Consider the following 21,993-nt stretch of genomic DNA (forward strand, 5'->3'; position numbering starts at 1 on the left):
CTGTGGGAGCAGATGTGGGACCTGTGGGTCACTTATGCGTTGCTTGTGGGGCGCTGATGTGTCACTTTTGGGGCCCAGGCTGCTGTCAGTCATTTGTGGGTCCCTGCTGCCCCACTTGTGGGGGTACTTATGGGTCAATTCCTGGTCCCTTTGCCAGTTAATGGTCCCAGGCTGCTGTGGGGCACTTCTGGGGCCGTGTGTCTCACTTCTGGGTCCATGCTGTGCCACTTGTGAGTCACTTGTGGGGCACTGGGGGGCACTTGTTGGTGACAGGACACTCGTGGGGCACTTATGGGACGCTGATGGGTCAATTATGGGGGACTTATGGGGCAGTTGTGGTTCAGTTGTTTGTCCCTTGCGGGGCACTTGTGGGTCCCTGTGGGTCACTTGTGGGTCACAGGCTGCTGTGGGTCATTTGTGGGTCCCTGCAGTGCCACCTGTGGGGCATTTGTGGGTACCCATGGTGTCATTTGTGGGTCCCTGCAGTGCCACCTGTGGGGCCCTTGTGGCTCCCAGGTCACTGAGGGGCTTTCTGGGTCCCTCTCTGTTTCTGTGGGGTTTGGATTGCTGTTGGAGCCAAAAGGCCACATGCTGCCATACAGGCAGGTGCCAGGTTCACCCCCTGAGGACACCAAACCCTCCAATAATGTCACAGCGGCCTTTAATTGCTGTGTGAGGAGATGACGTGCGTTTCTCCCTGGGGAGCCGTAAGCTGAGCCCGGCAGCTGGGCAGCCAGCACTCGCTCCATTGACGCTGCTCATCTCAGCTCTTGTGCTGCATGTGCAGCTTCTCAGCACCTCGCTGTATCAGCACTGAAATCTGTGCTCCCCTATTCATTACAAATGTTACCAATTGCCATTGAGGACAGACTGGAAGCAAAGTACGTGGACCGTCCTAGCTCGTCCATGGACCATAAACCTCCCCTTTCCAGACAGGCAGACCCAATTGGCCGCCGGTCATTACTTTTTTTTTTTACTTTATTTTTTCCTTCCTGCTTTTAGGGGAACTTTGAGATCCCAGCCTGAAGCAGTGATGGAGCACCTGGTGAGGGGTGCAGCCCTGCCTGCACAGGTGGAAGCAATGCAGCCGTGGGGCAGATGGGGCTGAGCCTGGCTCCAGCCCTCCCTCGCCTCATTGAAGGGCTGGCAGCCCCACAGGCAGGGTTTCTTCCTGGAGATGCCTCCTGGGGATTGCTGGGTGAGCTCTGGTTCGTGGGAAGAGGTCAGCGATTCTTTCTTGATGGCTGTTGGGGTTTTGGTCTCTGCCTTTCTGTGGGGATTGTAAGCTGGTTTACAGTAGCTCTGTCAGCTCTGCCTCTGCTTCTGATGCCTTCCACTTGTTCTCTGAGGGCAGTCAAGGGGTTCTCTGCCTTTCTCTGGTAACGGAGGGACTGATGGACATTCCTTTCTTTTGCTCTCATCTGTTTCGGGAATGCTTCAGTCAGCCTCAAGGTGACGCTGGTTGGATGACTGAGCGTTGCGACTCCAGAAATGCCTGGAGCTGATGCACTGTTCTGTAAAGGGATTCTGTGTTCTACAGAATTCCTCTGCAACTCTTTCTAAGCTCAACACCTTCTTGTGACGTCTCTGTTCCCTTTTTCGTGATTCTCATTGTGGGATCTCCAACCTGGGCCTCCAAACTCACTCCGTCTGCTCCCACGTTGCTGCAGCCCATTTTATGACACGTTCCCTCTGTGTCCTCACGTCCTCCCTGCATCCTCTGCCCGTGTCCCCTCTGCGTCTCCTGTGCCACGCTTTCATTCCACCCATGCTGAGTGTTGTTTGAGGGCACGCATTTCAATTCCGTTCCGCGTCTCGTTGGATCTCCTTCTGTTTTGCGGCTCAATGGGGTCAAAGGGTTTCTGGGGCTCCTCTGGTTAGTGGTTCCAGCGCTGTGCAATCTGTGGGGCGGACGCTGGAACGGCAGGAACCCCTTGTTCATGCGTTGCTTGTATGCGGGTGGCTTTTGGGCCAGCTGTGGGCAGCTCCCTTGGAGATGCAATGGGGGTTGGTCCCCAGAGCTTGCCCTGCTCCCTGCCCTTTGTCCTTGCAGCCCCATGAGCTCCGTGGCTGGCGATAGAGCAAGGTGTGTGAATGTGGCTGGGAGCTGAGCTGCAGGAAAGCCCTGGGCCCCAGCGGCCGTTTGCTTCATCCTCACCCAGCGCCGTCCGCTCTGCGCTGCTCGAGCGCACTGAGCACAAGGATTCAGTTCCTGTTTGGCCTGGTTCTCTCCCAGATCTCCCTTAGGAATTGGTCGGCAGCAACAGGTGTCAGGGCACGGCTCTGCGAGCGCCTTGTGGCCGACCCCCCAGGCTCTCAGGGCTCTTTCTGTCGTGCTGGCAGATGTGGCTTTGTATTGATAGGAAACAAAGGGCCGTCCTCTGCTGGAGCGCTGTGTCTGGATCACCGCAGATATCTCCATCCCGGCCATCAGGGGATGCTGTCGGTTTCCCAGTCTGGATGCCACCCAACCTCCCCAGCCCTCTTCCTTCCATCCCTGCCCCCCGTTCCATAGCAGCCCTGCAGCCATGGCACCCAGCAGTGCAATGCAGCAATACCTCTGGTGCGCTGAATGCTGGGGCCGGCACAGAGAGGCTCTGTGGCCGACGTGGATCTTCCTGGTTGGGCTGCTTGTGAGTTTCCTGGAGCTGTTGAGCACACGGAGTTCCCCGCCTGCCCTGATTGCTTACGAGGCCATCAATGTCCTTTGTGTCGTCGTGCCTCACGGCTTCGGGTATCGTGCCATAGACTCCTTAGAGTCGGAAGGGACTGTTTGTGATGATCTAGTGCGACTCCCCACAAGGAACAGGGACATCCACAGCTCGATCGGGCTGCCCAGGGCCTGATCCCGCCTCACCTTGGAAGGGACAGGGCATCCACCGCCTCTCTGTGAGCCTGCTGTAGGAGCCCGTTTTGCAGGGGGTTGGACTCAGTGATCCCTGGAGGTCCTTCCAGGCCCAGTTCTGTGCTTCTGTGATTTTACTCCTTGCTTCTTGCAGCAGCACGGTGTTTCAGAAGAGAGAAAAGCACAGCAGGCATCAACTGGATTTCTGTGGCTGGTAAAGCTGTGCTGAGAACTGGGCTGACTGCTGCCCCTGGAAATGTGTGCAAAGTCTGCAGAGGCAGAGGAATAACTTTTCTCTCAAAAGTTGAGCTTGTCTAAAGTAGGTCACTGCTGGGAGAGCTTCTGCTTTAAAGAATCAAGTTGTATAGTAAGGAAATTTTTAAAGCGAGCTTGCCAGTTCTTTTTCACCTAAGTGATTTTTTAGCAAGGAAAGATTGGAGATGCTGCTTGCTAATGGAAGATGGAGAGAGGAAAAGCAAGTGAAAGGCACGCTGTGCATAGCTGCTGCATACCATCTGCACTGCTCTCCCCCTTGTGAGAGGTAGGTTGTGTTTTTGCAGTGGAAGTTTCCAGTAGTTCTGTATGTAGCACAGGATAATTTGCCTTTCACAAAGAAAGCTGCTGAACAGCTCTAGGATTGCAGTTGAAAACTTGTGAAACAGGTATAAAGGTGTCAATGAATCTATTAATAACTGCTAATGAAAAAGAAATAAATCCAAAGGTGCGAGCAGGGGAAGGAAACTGGGTGGACTCGGAATTACTTCCTTAACAATAACTGTCCAAGGAGGGAGTGAAGCTGCAAAACAGGGACAGTTATCCCCCCATGCCTTTAGAAAGGATAATGGGTCTAAAGGCTGTAATACAAACATTGGTTAAGATGGTCTTCTGGGACTCTATGTCACCCTATAACACTCCAGTTTTGCCATTACAGAAGGCAAATAGCACCTATCGACTGGTACAAGATCCAAGAGAAATGAATGAAATAGTTCTCAAGTGACCCCCCTGCTTCCTAACCCCTATACTTTAATGAGTCAAATCCCACACAGGCACAAATGGTTCAGTGTAACAGACCTCAAAGATGCTTTCGGGACCTGTATTTTAGACTCAGAGAGTCAAGATCTTTTTGCCCTTGAATGAGAGGATCCAAAAATGCAACAAAAATAGCAAGAGAGGTGGATTGCTTTACCCCAAGGGTACATAGAATCGCCTAATTTATTTTTATTATATTTTATGTATTATATTATTATAGATATTATATATTGTATTATTATGTATTATTTTATATACATTATATATTTTATATTTTATTTTTGTTTTAACTAATTCAGTGCTGGAGAAAGTTTTGGAAAAGTTTCAGGTTGAAGAGGAGGTGAAGCTGTTTCAGTATGTAGATGATTTGCTGAGTTGTGGAAAAGAGGAGTCTAAAGTAAGAGACTAAGTAAAACTCTGAATTTCTTGGGAATATGGGCTAGGGCTGTTTGAACTGTACTATGTGGAAAAAGAAGTCAGATACCTTGGGCATGTGATTTCTGAAGGGAAATGGAGAGTTCTGAAGGAATTCAGGGCACTGTGCAGCTTCATTTGCCCAGGACAAAGAGGGAGCGGCAAAAGTTTCTAGGTTTGATTGCATTCTGTATTTTGTGAATAGAAGAATATGTACAAGAAACAAAGATTGTATCTCCAACTATCACAGGGAGAACCCAACATATTAAAATGGACAAAAGAGGGAAAAGAATTAGTAGAAGTATTGAAACAGGACTTAATCACAGCACCTGTGTTAGAGCTGCCTGCCTTAAAGGAACCATTTCACCTTTTGATAACTGTCAGTGAAAGAGCTGTTTTAGGCATTCTAACACAAGAATAGGGAGACAAAAGAAAACCTATTCATAGTTGTTCAAGGTATTAGACCCTGTATCTCAGGGTTGGCCTGAACGTGTGGCTGTGTCCAGGTGGTATCAGCAACTGCCTTACTGGTAGAAGAGTGTGCGTGTACACTTTGGGAGTGTAAGGAGCAAGTTGTTGACGGTACGTGTTCCCCCCCCCTACCCTTCCATGAAGAGATTGCTCCACATTTTGAGGCATGATGGTTACAAAAAAAAAAAAAAAAAAAAAAAAAAAAAAGAGCAGGAATCTGCTCCTCAATCTCTTAAAAAAGCATAGTGCCAAACTCTCCCCCGTGGAGATGAAATGGGCATGGAATAATTGGTCCAACTTCGAGGGAGTCATGGGTCATATTAAATTCCCTCCACAAGCAAATTTGTATGGGGGAGGAAAAGGGAATATCAATCATTTGTGCAGTTCCAGGAGCTGCTCTTAGTGCTGCCATAGAGATCCGCAATGAACAGCACATGGTAGAAACCCAAATTATAAAGTCCTTTCGGGAATTGGTGACATACCTGCAGTACCAAGTAGAAGATCTTAGGGGACAGAAAAAGAAGAACATTCAAAAGGCCTCCCTCAGCAAGCCCTTAGAGAACAGTTGGTAAATGACAGGGAGTGAAGGGAACTGTTGTTGTGCAGACTACGTGACTGGCCTGAAAGGGTCAGTAACGTGTTACAGTGTTTCATCCGGAAAGGGATGGATACTTCTAGCAATAACAACAGTGACCCTGAAACGGATGGATACTACTAGCAAAAACAACAGTGACTGATTGGCAAAGGAAGAAAGAACTTATGTCTCGGTAAGCAGAACACAAGAAACTAGGATAAGGGAGTACAAGAACAGCTGCTTGCACACAAGCCTTTGCTTTGTGCTTTGTTTCACACTTGCTAATTATTTACGATCTTGTAGTGTATCCAGTCTATAAAAAGAATGAGCCTTCAATAAACATTGCTTTTGCGCCACCAGAGCCTAAGCCCGTCTGTCCCAGGCGTCTTGAGCTGGTCTCCGTCAAGGGAGATAGATGCTAGTTCCCCAGGTAGTGACTTTCCTCCAGGAGAAAATCTTGAGGATGTGAGAGCCCAAAAAGACAAGTTGGGAAACCTGTGATCCTTCCCTGCCTTTAGATAGAAACTGGGCGTGCATGGGAAGAGACTGGCAGTGGGTATTCTGATGTTCGTACTGACAAAGTTCCCTGTTTGCTACGGAGCTGGCCAAAGTAAGGAAGGATTTTGGTGACACCCTTAGGAAATCAGTATGTGTGGAAAGTGCCATTAACAGAGGGAGGTAAGATCTTGCTGACTGAAAAGGAATCAGAGGGTTATTGGGGACCTGGAATATTTTTCACCATGGGCAACCACTGCCAGTGGTCCCTTACTCCAAGAGCTGCTTATTGGGATGATTACTCCCCAGGACAACTGCTGTTGATTGATTTGCCCCACTGTGGTCCTGTCCCTTTAACCCTCAGGGAGACTCTTCACAAATAGTTGTGGAAGCCTCAAGATGATCAGGAGGAACTGTACAAAATTAACCATCTGGATTTCACCTCCCTTCTAACTTTGGTTCATTTAGGACCAGGAAGTCTTATTTTTGTTTTGTTTTCTTTTCCAGTTTTGCTTCTTATAACCTTGGTTTCTTTGGAACCAGGAAGTTCTCTCTTGTTTTCCAGATGCCAACGAATGCTGATACTGTTGCTGTAGTTCACATGTTCCCTTCTCACTCTGCTCCTTTGTCTGGGATCCCTGTGGTATCATTGGTGTTACTGCTTTGGACAGGAATCTTCTTCAGATTAATTTTTGTAATTGCTTATGATGACCTTAACACAGTCACTGGCTGGTCACGGTCCCATGCCCATATTGGCAGTACTGGGCATCTAGCTAGTTTTACTTATGATCCTGTCACTAACTCTCCTGCAGCTTTTGTCCTAATACACAATGCTTCAGTACATACCATACACCTAATCATTGTGCTGGGACTGAATCACAATGGAGTTTTTTTGTTTATTTTTTTCCCTGCAGAGGAGAAAGAATCACAAATGCTTGTGGAGAAAAAAGACTCAGGGATTTCTTCTTCTTTCTTGCTAGCAGATCTTGATGCTCTCCTCTTCCTGCCAGTGGGCTGCGTGTCATGCCATAGTCCTGCAGTCTCCAGAAGTGACCCCACATGCTACCAAAACAGATCACAGACCTGGATTCAGGCATTCTTCATTCTCCCACTGCACGAGCTGTCATGGAGCAACGTGCTCCTCAAACGTAGTCATTTTGTGAGGTTACACAGTGTTTGTGTACTTATGTAGGAATGGAATGTTGTTTCTGCATTAGAACTAAAACGTGAGTATTTTACGTCATTGTCTCTGCTCCAGTCTTGTGTTGTTTGTTTACTACTACTAATTACTACTTAGTACTACTAAGTACTAACAGCTCTTTTTGGGAGTGTTTTTATTTCATCAGGAGTCTCTGAGGGTCTCCTTCACTTGCCTGTTTGATGAATTTTCCACATTGGTGCTTGCTCAGTGGGTAGATGGAGTAATGAATGTATGGGTACAAGGACTGCTGCTGTTATCTGTCCAGCCATCTGGAATACCTCTGAGCCTTGAGTTCCAGACAACATAGACATTGCGCTCCTAAACATTACGATAATGCCTTTAGAAATCCAAAACCCTTGACAATGATATCAGTAGGCTCATTATGTTGCAAGACTACTGATTTTTGATGCTGGTCAGACAGGACCTCAGTGATGATAGAAAATTTAAGGAGGAGAATGTAAGCCATTAGCAATAGATAAACATTTAGCTAGCAACAGTTTCTATTTAGCCAGTATGCCCATGTACAGTTAAGCATCGGGAAGGTCTGTGAACCTGAAATACTCAGGCAATGAGGAATCAGGGGAAAAGGTGAGCATCAAGGTAATAGGGCATGTTCTTTGCTCTGTAATAGGGTTTTGTTTGCTTTTCATTCAGTATCATTTCTTACCATTACGCAGCGTTTGTCTTGTCTTGTTTTTCATGTTGCCAATCAACATTTAGTTGGAGCTTGGGTGACCCAAATGCATACAACTAAGTGTTGACCAAGTGTGATGTGAAATGAAGAGGTAGGCTCCAAAACAGGCTTCTAGTGAGTGCTGTGTACGACATGGAGTATCGAGAACTACCTCTGTTTCTCCCTGCCCCATGTTGTTCAGTACCAGACGTGAAGGTTTCTTCTTTCCTTCTAGGGTTGGAGACTCCACTATCAGATGGCATTGGCCTTTCAAGCCTCCCCGGGTTGTAGCGCTGGTTGTGCCCTGATCCTTGGAAAGGGGAACTGATTCCTTCATCATTACCTGATGGTGACGTCTACTTATCTTGTGTCCAGTGAGTGGTGGGGGAAAAACTGCGGCTCTCCCGAGTGGTGCAAGGACTCTACTGAGGCTCATTGTGTTTATAGTAGAAAACTACAGCCATAGATGGATGCCAATATCCACTCCTTACTCTGTCTGGCAAGCTGTGTTGATCTCTGAAGTTGCTCCCACACTTGTAGAAGTTCTTCGGGCTCAGCATCAGTTGTCTCTTGCACTCACATGGCTTTCACCAGGTATTCTTTCTTTTCCCCCATCTTTAGGGCTCGCAAGTACTGATGTGATGTCTCTGCCTTCTGTCGCTCCCACCAAACATGGGTTTGTTCTTTTTAGGTTCAATATCATTTCTTGACGTTATGCAATGTTTCTCATTTTTCTTGTGTTTCATGTTGCCAATCTATGCCTAGTTGGAGCTACAGTGAGCCCAAATGGTGACTGCTCTGCTTTGACCAAGTGAGATGCAAAAAGAAGAGGTAGGTTGCAAAACAGGCTTCTAGTGCGTGCCATGTAAGACTTGGGGTATCCAGAGTTAACTTCTTGTCTTTCTCCTTTTCCAGTTCCTTTTCCAGTTCCCTTTGATTTTTCCCCCCTTTTTATAATTTTCATTTCCTAATCCACTTTCTAATTCTACTGCTTTTCTTTTTTCCAATTCCTTTTCCGAATAGTTTTCTGCTTCATTTTTTTTATTTTTACCTTTTTCTTTTCTCGTTCTTTTATTTCCTTTTCTTTCTCTTTCTAATTTGTTTTCTTAAGACTTTTTCAAATCTTTTTTGTTTTGAATTTTTTCTATTTCTTTCTAATTCTTTTTCTTTTGATAATTCTGTTTCCAATTCTGTTTGTTTCCAATTGTTTTTCTTTTTCTTCATGTTCCTTTTCTTAGTCATATTCCTTTCCGTATTTTATTTTCTTCAACATATTACAATTCCCATTCCAATTCTTTTTCCTTTATTAATTATTTTTCCATTCCCTTTTCTAAATCTTTCTCTCTTTCTAAATCTGTTTCTTCTTTCCTGTTTCTAATTGTCAGAATCCTTTGTTTTTTGGCTCAAAGCTTGCTTCCTGAGGTTTTTCTTGTGATAAGACTCTCAGTGATTTGTTAAGGAGGCAAGTGATGGGTGCTAACCGTGTGACAATCGGTATCACTTTGGGAACATTTGAAAGCCCCTTCCTCCAGAGCTGCTTGCCTCTGGAATAGAGTGCTCAGGAGTGTTCACTGGCAGAAGATCTGGCCTGTGACTAAAGAGCTCCAGCTTGGTATGGGAAAATTGGGGAATTATACCATCGTGTTCTGTGAAAAACAAGATGCAGATGGGCATCCCTGTTCCCTCTTGTCTGCTGGCAAGGCCCAGAAGATGGGAACAAAGGAGTTTCTGCTGAGATCCCAGAGCCAGAAGCTGCCGCTCCAAGGAGAGCTGACTCAACCACACTGGATTTGAGCTGTCACTCCAAAGACAGCTGACTCCGCTCCAAGGAGAGCTGACTCAACCACATTGGATTTGAGCTGTCACTCCAAAGACAGCTGACTCGACCACTTTGAAACTATTGAAAAGGGGCCGTCATCGCCATGGTCATGGCCGTCGTTCTCATCATTCTCCTTGTCGTCAACAGAACAATGCCTGACGACCCACCACTACTGAAGATCAGACTGAACTACAAACCACGCTAGATCCATGGTGGTGACTGTCTCCCTCTTGCTTCCTATAAAGACTCCTTGCTTCTTCTTCTCTATCTTTTCTATCTTTCCTATCGCCCTCCTTCCCTTCCCCATTACCCTAATTCGTAACAGCCTCCGTCCTCCCCTTCCCCATTTCCCTAATTACGATTTGTAATAAATTGGTCGGACCAACATTTGAACTGTTGTTTCTTAATCTCACACCGGGTATATAGATAATAAAAGAACCTCCTCTCCCTCCTATAAATTGGAGCAAGACACTAATCTGCTTTGTTTTTCTAATTTTTTTTCCTAATTCTTTTCCTATTTCTTTTTCCTGTTGCAAGTTTTTCTTTTCATTGCAAGTCTTTTTCCTTTTTCTATTTCATTTTTTTTTTTTCTTTTTTTGAATCCCAATTCTTTTTCAAATTGTAGTTCTTGTGTTCTCTTTCTGGATCATTTTCTATTTTTTTTTCCTAATTCTTTGTCTAATTCAAACTATTTGTCTAATTCTTTTTCTATTTTTTTCTTTTTCTCATTCTTTTTCTTTTTCCAATTCCTTTTTATTTCCTTTTTCCATTTCTCAATCTAATTTTAATTCTTCTTCTTTTTTTTAAAAAAATACTTTTTGGTCTTTCTAATACTTTTTGTGTTCTAATTTTCTTTTTCCTTTTCTAATGATTTCTCTAATTCTTTTTCTAATTCGTTTCCTGCTCTTTGTTTTTTCTTTTTCTAATTCTAATTCTTTTTCCAAGCCTTTTTTGTGGTCCTTTTCCCAGTCTAAGTCTTTCTTTTTTCTATTTCAATTTTTTTCCAACTCCAACTCTTTTTCTAATTGTGGTACTTTTTCTTTTCCCTGTTCCACATCTTTTCCCTGTTCCATGTCTTTTTCATTTTTCTGTTTCAGATTTTTCTTTTACATTTTCCAATTTTTTCTAATTTTTTAAATTAATTTTCTAATTCATTTTCTATTTTTTTCTGTTCTTTTTGATTGTTTTTTTTTTTTCAGATTCTAAATATTTTTCTACTTTTCATTGTAAATCTTGTTATCTTTCTATTTTTTTCTTTATATTTTTCCTTTTTCTAATTCATTTTATTTTTCTCAATCTTTTTCCAGCTCTTTTTCTGTTTCCAGGTTTTTCTTTTTGCAGTTTTTTCCTTTTCCAATTATCTTCTCCTTTTTCTTTATCCATTGGTTTTCTTTTTCTAATTCCTTTTCTTTTCATATTCTTTCTCTTGCTCTAGTGCTTTTGTTTCCTTTCTCTTCTTTTTCATTTTCCAATTCTTTTTCCAGGTCTGTTTCCATTTCCAGTTCTCTTTCCAATTTTTCATCTATTTTTTTCCATTTTTTCTTTTCTCAATTCCTTTTTATACAATTCCTTTTCTTTTTCCAATTCCTTTTCTTTTCATCTTCTTTTCCATATTCTTGTTTTTCTCTCTCTAATTCTTTTTCTAATTCTTCTTCTATTTTTTCTAATTATTCTCTTTTTTTCTTATTATTTTTCATTGTTCTATTTCTAGTTCTTTTTCTAGACTTTTTTCTCACTTTTCCATTTTCCTTTATTTTTTCCCTCTTTTTTTGTCTTTCTACTTTTAGCTCCTTTTCCAATTCCTTTTCTAATGTTTTTTTCTAATTCTTTCTCATTTCCCATTTTTTTCCAGTTCCTTATCTTTTTCCAATTCTCATTCTAATCCTAATTTGTCCTCGTTTTTTCATTTTCTAATTGTTTTTCTCTTTCATTTTCTAATTTAATTATTTTCTTTCTTTTCTATTTCAAATTATTTTTATAATATTTTCTTCACCTTTTTCTTCTCCCCTTTTCTTGTTTTTCTGTTTCTTACTCTTTTTCTAATTCTTTTTGTCTTATTTCCTAATTCTTTTTCTAATTCTTTTGCTTTTTCTAATTCTTGATTTTTTTCCTTTTCTAATATTTTTTTCCCTAATTGGTTTTCTTTTTCCTTTTTATTTTTGTAATTCTTTTTCTAATTCCAGTTCTTTTTCCTCTGCCTTTTCCAATTCTTCTTCTAGTTCTATTTCCAATTCGTTTTCTATTTATTTTCCTAATTCCAATTATTTTGTCTTTTTCCTCGCCTTTTTCCTGTCCTCATTGTATTTCAAATTCTTTTTTCTTTTTCTAATAACGTTCCTTTTAATAATTCTAGTTATTTCTCTTTCTTTCTTTTTCTACATCGTTCTTTTCTCCTTTCCTTTTCCCTTTTTTTCATTTTTATTCCCCTTTTTTCGTTTCCGTTTTCCTTTTTTTTTTTTTTTTCCTCCATTTTCCTTTTCCTTTTTTCTTTTCATTTTCATCTTCTGTGAACCTGAAGTGCTCAGGCAATGAGAAACCAGGGGAGGAGAAGGTAAGAGTTGGATAATAGATCATGGACGATGTCCCACTGATTCAGATTTCAGTGTTCCTGAAGAAAATACTACCAGTCTACAAGAGCCTTATCCAGCTGGGCTGCATTGCCAGATAACAAACCTGAATAAAGCAAAGGACGCACGATGTTGTGGGTTTTCACTTGGGTTCCTTGTACTGTCCATGCGGATTCACGGTATTTTTGTACAGGCTTGTGGATCTTCACTGGGCTTTGCAGAAGTCCACCCTGGTTCACTGAAGACTTTGCAGGATCACTGGTCTTCACTGAGATTCCATGAAGTTCACGTGGTTTTGTAAGATTTTGCACAGCTTTGCTTCTGTTCACACTGGTTTCCCATATCTCTGCTTTGGTTCAGTCAAGTTTGCACAATTTTGCTGGCCTTTGCTGCCTTAAAGTTTCACTCCTTTACTTAGCCCCTGACAGTTTGCAGGTGGAATCTCAAATTCTCAGTCATCTAGTGCTGCTGCCACTTCCCCCACCTTTCCAGAGTATGAGCTTGCAATTAAATATCATCTACACATGGATACACATCCTAAGGCAGTGAAACTCTGTCAAAGGTCACTGAGGTGGCTTGAGCAATAGTGGGAGAATATGTACACCCCTGTGGGAATCAGCTAAAGGTATATCATATCCCCTCCTGTGTGAAAGCAGACTTTTCTTTATTCTCTTCCTGCAAGGAAACTGTAAAGAGCATTTTTTACGCTGAAAACTGCCATCCAAATAAGCTCCAAAGCCCATTTCACGTCATATTCCAGACACAAACCATCAATATTTCACACCAAACTCCAGGTTCATGTCTTTGCTAATTCACCCCAAATTGAGTTCCCAAAACCTCATTATTTCATTCCAAATATCAGGGCCAACACTCCCTGATGTCACCCCCCCAGGGATGCTCCAGCATCAATCCCCCAGCATTACTCCTTCACATCACCCCCCTTTCATCCCAATATCACCCACCAGTGCCAACCCAACAATGTCACCCTGGAGTCACTTCCTGATGTCACCCCTCACCGTCACCACAATATCCACCCTCAGCATTACTCCAACATTGTCATTCCCCAGTGTCACCCCAATGCTCTCACCCCAGAACCAGTCATTCACGTTAAATCCCTGTGGTGCTCCAACATCACTCCCAATGATGTCACCCTATCATGCTACTCCCTAACATCTATCCTATTGATACCCCAACATCACTCCAACATAACCACCGTGTCACTCCCTCTAGGTGTCACTCTAAAATTTTAGACGATTCCATTAAGTGGGAAGCAGAATCTCCCTAAGCAAGTATGCTATTACTATCTGACCCTTGAGAGATGGCAAGCCACAGAAAAGGAGAGAGAAGGAACATGCCAGCAGTGGATTTGATCAGCGTCACTAGCAGGGCATCCCCTGCTTCAAAGCACACTTCCACTCTTTCTCCCACTTTCATTCTCCCCAGGGTCTGTAGGGTTTGTTCCACTTGCATGCTGTACCCATTCAGCCAGTACATGATACAGAGCTTTACAATCTAAGAATTTTAGGATGCTATAATCACAAAATAAACAAGACAGTTAGGTAAAGCAGACTATGACAACAAAAGAGAATAAATAGAAGGCTTACCCCTATCCTGGGCTCACTCACAAAACTCTAGCAGAGCAGATCTCCAGCATAGACCCTTCCCCCCTGGCAGCCAGCTCTTAAATAGCTCTAGGAGGGGGCAGCCTGGCTCCACCCCTTCTGGCAGCACAGTTGAATTGAATTGCCTTCACCTGTGCTCCTCTGGCTGCCTCATGGCTCGCCTCAGGTGATCAATCAGAGGTTCAGGCCATGACTCAGCAGTTCCCATACAAGAGCCCAGCTGGAACATCGGCTTGCAAAACAAGTCTTCGCAAGAACAAGACCAAATACCAGGGACAGCTCTCTCTACAAAACATTTGCAGCCACAGCCACAAATATCAACTCCCTTAAAACTGCCAAAATACCTTATTCAATTCCAGGATATTTCTTCAGTCAGGGGCCGTTAGGTCCCCAATATAACACCCCAACAACGTCACCACCCAGTGTTCACTCCCTGATGTCACCCACCCTTCCTCCCCAAAAAGCCCCAACATAACCCATGCCACTACAATGACACTTCAGAATCACTCTCCAGTGTCACCCCAATGTCACTCCCAGAGTCGTGCCAGCAATGTCACCCCCAACATCACACTAAGTCACCCCAGTGTCTCCATCGAGTATCTCTCTCTCTCTGATTTCCCCCCCCCCCCCACCCGCAATACCCCAGCATCACCCCCCAGCGTCACTCTCCAGGCTCAGTCCACAACTTCACCCCAGTGTCATCCCAGCATCACTCCATGGCATCACCCCAACTTGCTTGCCAAGTAAGCAAGGTTTGGGACAGCAGCTCCTAGCGGGGCTGTATAAGCTTTCAGACACCGATAATCGATTATTAATCACCACCTTCCATCTGGTTTCCAAACCAGATGACAACGAGTTATGTGGGGAGTCTGTTCTGGAAACGATTTGTCTTTTTTCCAAACCTGCTATGAGTTCAGAAATCCCACATCATGCTGCAGCAGAAATGGGGTACAGTGGTATGTTAGCGACCCCTGCTTCAGGGAGCACAGGGGCTGCGTAAAGTGCACACGCTGCAGCCTGCCTATTTCTTTGGAGTCTGGGATTGAAACTTGACCCAAAAGGCCACACACTGCCATACAGGCAGGTGCCAGGTTCACCCACTGATTATGTCAAATCCTGAATTGTTTTCACAATGGGCTTTAATTGCAAAGAAAGTAGGCGACACGTTTCTCACTGGAGAGCCACAAGCTGTCCCCACTAGTTTGGCAAACAGAGCTCGCTCCGATCACACCGGTAATCTCAACTCTGCCATCCAGGCTGCACACACAGCTTGTCAGCATCTTCTGCATCAGTACCGAAATTTATGTGCTGTATCAGTACTGAAATTTGTGCTCCCCTCTCTATTAGAAATTTTACCGAATGCCTTTGAGGACAGACTTCAATCAAAATATGCACGCCATTGTTGCTCATCCTTTGATCAAACTCCCCTTGCCGGACAGGCAGATCCAATCACCTGCTTGTAATTAGGTTTTTTTTGTTGTTTACAGCCTGAAGCAGTGATTGAGCACCTGGTGAGGGGTGTGGCCAGCCCTGCCAGCACAGGTGGAAGCAATTTACCTGTGGGACCGGATAGGGCTGAGCTTGGCTCCACCCCCTCCCTGCCCATATTTAAGGGCTGGGAACAGTAAGGGCAGCATTCTGCTTCGGAACTGTCTCCTTGGGAGCATTGGGAGTGAGTTCTGCCCTTTGGAATGGGGTGAGTGACTGATGCTTTATTGTAGGGCTCTGGTCTTTCCCTTTTGTGGGATCCTGACCCCTTTTAAGGGCTGGAAGCTGTGAGGGCAGCATCTCTGCATGGAGGCTCCTTCCTTTGGGATGTGGGCTGTTTGTTTTTGGAATGGGGTCATTGATTTCTTCTTTACTGCTGGATTGTAATTTCACTTTCTGGGGGCTCCTGACCACATTTAAGGTCTGTCAGCAGAAGGAGCAGCAACTGCACCTGGAGATTGCTTCCTTTAGAGCGTGGGGTGAACCCTTGAAACTGGGTGAGTGATTCTTTATTCCAGGGTTGCAACGTCTTGTTGTTGGGGGGGATCCTGACCCCACTTAAGGGCTGGCAGCCTTTAAGGTGGTATCTGTCTTTAGAGACTGTCTCCTTGGGAGTGTGGGGTGAGCTCTGGTCCTTGAGAAAGGATGAATGATTTCTTCTTGTTTTAGGACTGTGACCTTTCCTGTTTTTGGGGCATCCTGACCACATTGAAGTGCTGGCAGATGTAAGGGCAGCATTGATCTCTGGAGACTGTCTCCTGTGGAGCATGGGTGAGTTTTGGCCTTTGAGAAGGGTGTAAGTGGTTTCTTTGTTTTTTCTTTATTTCAGGCCTGCAATCTCCCTTTTTTATTTATTTATTTATTTATTTATTTTTGGTAGTATCCTGACAACATTTAAGGGGTGAAAGCCATAAGGGCAGCATCTCTACCTGGAGACTGCTTCCTTGGCAGTGTGGGCTGATTGTTCATCTTTGGAATGGGGTAACTTCTTCTTCCTTTATTTCAGGGCTGTTATGCACTGCTTCCAACCATGCAGAGTTGTTTAAGGGCGTTCTGTGCACCCTTAGGTGTAATAAATCTTCGTCTTTATAGAAAGCCAAGGATTGTCCTCTTCTGGACTGCTGTACTCAGCATCACCCCAGCGTGATGAAGTAAAGCCCCTGCTCTGCTGAATACTAGGACTGGCCCAGAGACGCTCTGATGGATGTGGATTACCCTAGCCAGAGTACTTGGTACCATTGGTGGTGATCTTGTCCAACTGCCACACAACGAACAGGAACATCCACAGCCAGATCAGGCTGCCCAGAGGCTGACCCAGCCTCACCTTGGAAGGGACAGGGCATCCATCACATGTCTGGGTAACCTGTTCCGCTGTGTTACCACCCTCACTGTACAAGATTTTCTTTATATCTAGGCTAAATCTTTCCTTGTTCTTCCCTTCAGGTGTTGAAAGGCTGTTACCAGATCACCTCGGAGCCTTCACTTCTGCAGGCTGAGCAGCTCCAGCTCTCTCTCTTTATAGGAAAGGCGTTCCATCCCTCAGTTCATATTTGTGGCCATTCTCTGGATGTTCTCCAACAGCTCCACGTCTGTCCTGCGCTGCGGACATCCACATCCAGATGCAGCACCTCCAGGTGAGGCCTCACAGCGTAGAGCAGCGTAGGGCAGGACCAGCTCCCTTCGCCTGCTGACCACACATCTTTGGATGGAGCCCAGCGTACGGTTGGCTTTCTGGGCCAGGAAGGTACATCGCTGAGTGCCACTACTCAGCCTGTTGAGGTCCCTCTGGATGGCGTTGTTCCTCTAGTGTGTCACTGCACCCCACAGCTCGGTGTCATTAGGGTGCACTCAGCCCCACTGTCAATGTCACTGATGAAGGGGCAATCCCAGGTGTTTGTACAAACTCAGCTAAGAACACCTTGAGAGCAGCCCCACAGAGAAGGACTTTGTGGATCCTGGTGGATGAGCTGGGATCCATGAGTGGACATCAGCCAGCAGAGTGCGCCTGCTGCCTGGAAGGCCAGCTGTGTTCTGGGCTGCATTAAAAGAGGAGCGGCCAGCAGGGAGAGGGAGGTGATCGTCCCCATCTGCTCGGCTCTTGTGAGGCTTCATCTGCAGTGCTGCGTCCAGGCCTGGGGCCCCCAGCACAGGAAGGACGTGGAGCTCATGGAGCGGGTCCAGAGGAGGCACTGAGATGAGCAGACGGTTGGAGCAGCTCTCCTACAAGGAAAGGTTGAGGGAAGTGGGGTTGTTCAGCCTGGAGAAGAGAAGGCTTGGGGGGACCTCATTGCAGCCTCGCAGTACTTGAAGGAGGAACAGCAGGAAGGGGAACGGCTGTTTATGAGGGTGGATTGTGATAGGACAAGGGGAAATGGTTTTAAACTGAAACAGGGGAGGTTTAGGTTGGTTATTAGGAGGAAGCTTTTCACACAGAGGGTGGTGACGCACTGGAACGTGTGCTTCAGAGTCACTTCCAGGAGGATCTGCTCCTCAATTTTTTGCAGCACAGAGGTGAGACTGACACGTTGGTGGTTCCCAGGGTCACACTTTATATCTGCAGTAACAGCTGTGCTGTTGCCTTTTTTCTGCTCACCAGGGACTTCACCTGACTGCCTCGACTTCTCAAATACCACTGAGAGTGGCTCGGTGACTGCAGCGGTGAATTCCCTCAGGGCTCTGGGACTCGTCTCATCAGGGCCCAAAGAATCCTGGATGTCAGGTTCTCAGGTGGTCCAGATCCTGATCTCCCATCACAGTGTGGGATAGGGAGGGGTCTGTGGGACCGGCATTGCTTCCTCAATCCCCACCTACCAAACCGAAGGTGAGAGCAGTGTATAATAAGCAGTTATCAGAGAAGATGGAAGATGGATGTTGTTGGGTACCTGAGCCTTCTCCTTGTCTGTTGTTCCCAGCTGCAGTGCTGCTGGTAAGCAGCATCACGCACGGAGTGCAGCCACATTGATCAGGGAAAGGAGTGCAGGTTTGTGAAAGAGGCACATCTGCAGGGCAGTGACTTCATTACTGTTTTGTGTCCCACAGGTGGCTGCGGAGTTGCAGCGCTCCCAAGTGCTGTAACGACTGCATGGAGATGCGTGGCTCTTCATGGGAACAGCAAGGAACCGGAATCTGCATTTCCTGGAATGCCCCAGAACCTCGCTTTGCTGGCTGGTAATTGTCTGCCCAGCAGGTAAGGGCAATGCTCACCCATCAGTGTTTATCCACTCCATAGCACGGCACAACACGGTGCTCCCAGAGCTCTTCATTGCACCTTATGGTGCCCTGGATGCTGCCTGTCCTTTTCTTTCTGTGTTCTCTTTGTCTCTGGCCTTTCACTGCAGTGTTTTCCTTCCCTTTGCCCTTGCTGTTCCCTACTGCGTTGTCTTGCCCTCCTGTTTTTGTGTTCCATGCCACGTTCATTTGGCCATTGCCCTTGGCTTTCTTTGCTGGATTCACTTGAGCATTCAGTTTTGGCGTTCTGTACTGCGTTCTCTCGCCCTCCTGTTTTGGTATTTCCTTCCATGTTCTCTTAGCCGTTGCCATTGGCTGGGCATTCTCTTGCCCTCCTGTTTTTGTGTTCCATGCTGGGTTCTCTTGGCCATTGCCCTTGGCTTTCTTTGCCGCATTCACTTCAGCATTCGGTTTTGGCGTTCCCTGCTGCGTTCTCCTGCCCTCCTGTTTTGGCGTTTCTTGCCGTGTTCTCTTGGCCATCATCCTGGGCATTTCCTTCCACGTTCTCTTGGCCCTTGCCCTCCTGTTTTTGTGTTCTATGCCACATCTCTTGGCCATTGCCCTTGGCTTTCTGTTGCCACATCCTCTTCAGCATTCAGTTTTGGCGTTCCCAGCAGCATTTTCTTTGGCCTCCTGTTTTGGCATTCCCTGCAGCGTTCTCTTTGACCTCCTAGCTTGCTGTTCCAGCCACATTCTGCATTGGCCTTCTTTGCTGCGTTCTTTTTGGCCTCCTATTTTGGCTTTTCCTGCCATGTTTTCTTAGCCCTTGCCTGGGCATTCCATGTTGTGTTCCCTTGTCCTTTTGTTTTGGCATTTTGTGCTGCATTCTCTTGGCCTTTGCCCTTGGCCTTTCCTGCTGTGGTCTCTTTGGCTGTATTCTGACCTTTCCTGTTGCATTCTCCTTGCCCTCACCTTGGCTTTCCATTGGTGCTCTCTTTGCTTTTGCCCTTGCCTTAGCTTGGCTGTTTTCTTCGCATTTACCTTGGTTTTCCATGGGAGTTCTCCTTCCCTTTGCCTGCCTTGGGAGTTCTGCTTGCCTTCGGCACTCTGGGATTAGCTGGGAGGCAACATTAAAGTTAACCTTGACCTGAACCCGTAGCTGAATGGGAGTCCTAACGATAATTGTGTTAACCTGCAGTGTATCTGTAAACCAAACCCTTAACGCAGTGTTGAAAATGTCTCTTAACCTGAATGCTGCCTTAGAAATAATGCCTCATGTTTTTTGTCAAATAACCTTAATTGTGATTGTAGTGCAGAATACTGATGTTAGACCAACTGTAACTTCAACCCTATGAATAACATTAATTATATCCCTAATGTTAATTATAATTATAATTAATTACAACCCTTGTGTCATCATTACAGCAATGTGCTCAGGGTGCAGCCCCACACATGCGGAGCAGCGCCTTCATTACTGTGTTGTGTCCCACAGGTGGCAGCAGAGCTGCGTTGCTCCTGAGCACTTTAAGGACAGCACGGAGATGCGCGGCTCTTCACGGCAGCAGCAGAAACTGAAATCTGCATTTCCTGGAATGCCCTGGAACCCCACTTTGCTGCCTGGTAATTGTCTGCCCAGCAGGTAAGGGCAATGCTCACCCACCAGTGTTTACTCATTACTTACTGAGACACAAGGTAGGGTTCCCAGAGCTCATTTCTGCACTTCATGGTGTCCTGAATGCTGCCTGTCCTTTTCTTTCCGTGTTCTCCTTGCCTCCAGCCTTTCCCTGCTGTGTTCTCCTTGCCCTTGGCTTTTCCTGCTGCGTTCTCTTGCCCTCCTGTTTTGGCGTTCCCTGTGGCATTCTCTTGGCCATTTGCCCTTGGCCACCTTTGCTGTGTTCTCTTTGGCCTTTGGTTCTGGCCATCTGTGCCACATTCCCTTGGCCTTTGTCCTTGGCCTTCTTTGCCACGTTCCCTTTGCCTCCCATTCTGGCGTTCCCTGCAACATTATTTTGGCCTTCAGTTTTGGCGCTCCTGGTTGCGTTCTCTTTGGCCATTGCCCTCGGCCATCTTTGCCACATTCCCTTTGGCCTCCTGTTCTGGCGTTCCCTGCGGCATTCTCTTTGGCCTTTGGTTTTGGCGTCCCCTTCCACGTTTTCTTTGGCCATTGCCCTTGGCCTTCTGTGTTGGCCTTCCATGCAGCGTTTTCATGGACCTTGCCCTCCATTTTGGCCTTTCCTGATTTGTTTTCTTTTGTCTCTGTTTTGGCGTTCTCTGCAGCCTTCTCCTCAGGCCTGGCCTGTGACGAGGCTTTCTCTTCAGTGCTCTCCCTGCCTTTGCCTTCCCTTTGCCTTTGACGTTGCCTTCCCTTGGGTGTCGTCCATGCCTTTGCCCTCCGTTTTGGCGTTCCCTCAGCTGTTCTCCTTGCCTTTTGCTCTTACCTTTGCCTTGGCCTTCCCTATCGCTCACTCTGAGCACGATCCTAATAACCCTAACCTCAATACTTTCTCCCCAACCCTAAGCTCTGAACCCCAAATGCAGTGTGAATTGCAGCCATGACTGTATAGATACCTGTGCAAATTAACCCTGCACCTTCCATAGTGCTTTCAATTGGGCACTGAACCCATCTGTAACCTTCTGTGTAATACCAACAAAAACCCCACAGCTTCCCTGTTAAATACTCCTAACCTTACTCTGAAGCCATTTCTTGGAGCCGTGTTTGGCTTCCATGTTTTGTGGGTGGGCTGACTGAGCATCGTTTGTGTCTCGATGTTCCTCCTTCTAAAGCGTGTCTCTGTATTACAGGTGAAGATGCCTTTGATGCTTCCAGTTGATGGCTTCCCCCCTGCAATGCCATCATCTTTCCAGTCCTCCCACACTCACCGCCAGCTCGGTTCAGTCCAGCTTTTACCTGAATCCCTGCTCTGTTCCCTTTCCTGAGCACTTTAAGGACAGCATGGAGATGCGCGGCTCTTCATGGCAGCAGCAGGAACCAGAATCTGCATTTCCTGGAACGCCCCGGAACCCCACTTTGCTGGCTGGTAATTATCTGCCCAGCAGGTAAGGGCAGTGCTCACCCACCAATGTTTACTCATTACTTACTGAGACACAAGGTAGGGTTCCCAGAGCTCATTTCTGCACTTCATGGTGTCCTGAATGCTGCCTGTCCTTTTCTTTCCGTGTTCTCCTCACCTCCAGCCTTTCCCTGCTGTGTTCTCCTTGCCCTCGCTGTTCCCTACTGCGTTCTCTTGCCCTCCTGTTTTGGCGTTCCTTGTGGCATTCTCTTGGCCATTTGCCCTTGGCCACCTTTGCTGTGTTCTCTTTGGCCTTCGGTTCTGGCCATCTGTGCCACATTCCCTTGGCCTTTGTCCTTGGCTTTCTTTGCCACGTTCCCTTTGCCTCCCGTTCTGGCGTTCCCTGCAACACTATTTTGGTCTTCAGTTCTGGCATTTGTGGCTGCGTTCTCTTTGGCCATTGCACTCGGCCATCTTTGCCACATTCCCTTTGGCCTCCTGTTCTGGCGTTCCCTGCAGTGTTCTCTTTGGCCTTTGGTTTTGGCGTCCCCTTCCACGTTCTCTTTGGCCATTGCCCTTGGCCTTCTTTGCCACATTCCCTTTGGCCTCTTGTTTT

The 21,993-nt window shown here is 46.1% G+C and overlaps 3 long non-coding RNA genes across 4 annotated transcripts; 2 read left to right on the forward strand and 1 right to left on the reverse strand.

The window, feature by feature from the left end:
• The first annotated feature begins 5,760 nt into the window (after positions 1-5,760).
• On the forward strand, positions 5,761-9,873 carry LOC125692771 (uncharacterized). Its single transcript, XR_007376825.1, has 3 exons — positions 5,761-8,296; positions 8,468-8,533; positions 9,404-9,873. It is a non-coding gene; the product is annotated as an uncharacterized LOC125692771 (long non-coding RNA).
• A 1,473-nt stretch (positions 9,874-11,346) lies between these two features.
• Positions 11,347-13,738, reverse strand: LOC125692796 (uncharacterized). The gene is made up of 2 exons (XR_007376843.1): positions 13,693-13,738; positions 11,347-12,774 (listed from the first exon to the last, which is right to left on the reverse strand). It is a non-coding gene; the product is annotated as an uncharacterized LOC125692796 (long non-coding RNA).
• Positions 13,739-15,363: 1,625 nt separating this feature from the next.
• On the forward strand, positions 15,364-18,092 carry LOC125692781 (uncharacterized). Of its 2 annotated transcripts, none has more exons than XR_007376840.1 (5): positions 15,364-15,406; positions 15,620-15,695; positions 15,868-15,969; positions 16,205-16,556; positions 17,795-18,092. It is a non-coding gene; the product is annotated as an uncharacterized LOC125692781 (long non-coding RNA). The 2 variants fall into 2 exon arrangements; XR_007376835.1 differs by lacking the exon at positions 17,795-18,092 and adding an exon at positions 16,642-17,024.
• The last annotated feature ends 3,901 nt before the right edge of the window (positions 18,093-21,993 follow it).

This window comes from Lagopus muta, chromosome 1 (assembly GCF_023343835.1).
Source record: "Lagopus muta isolate bLagMut1 chromosome 1, bLagMut1 primary, whole genome shotgun sequence".
NCBI lineage: Eukaryota > Metazoa > Chordata > Aves > Galliformes > Phasianidae > Lagopus > Lagopus muta.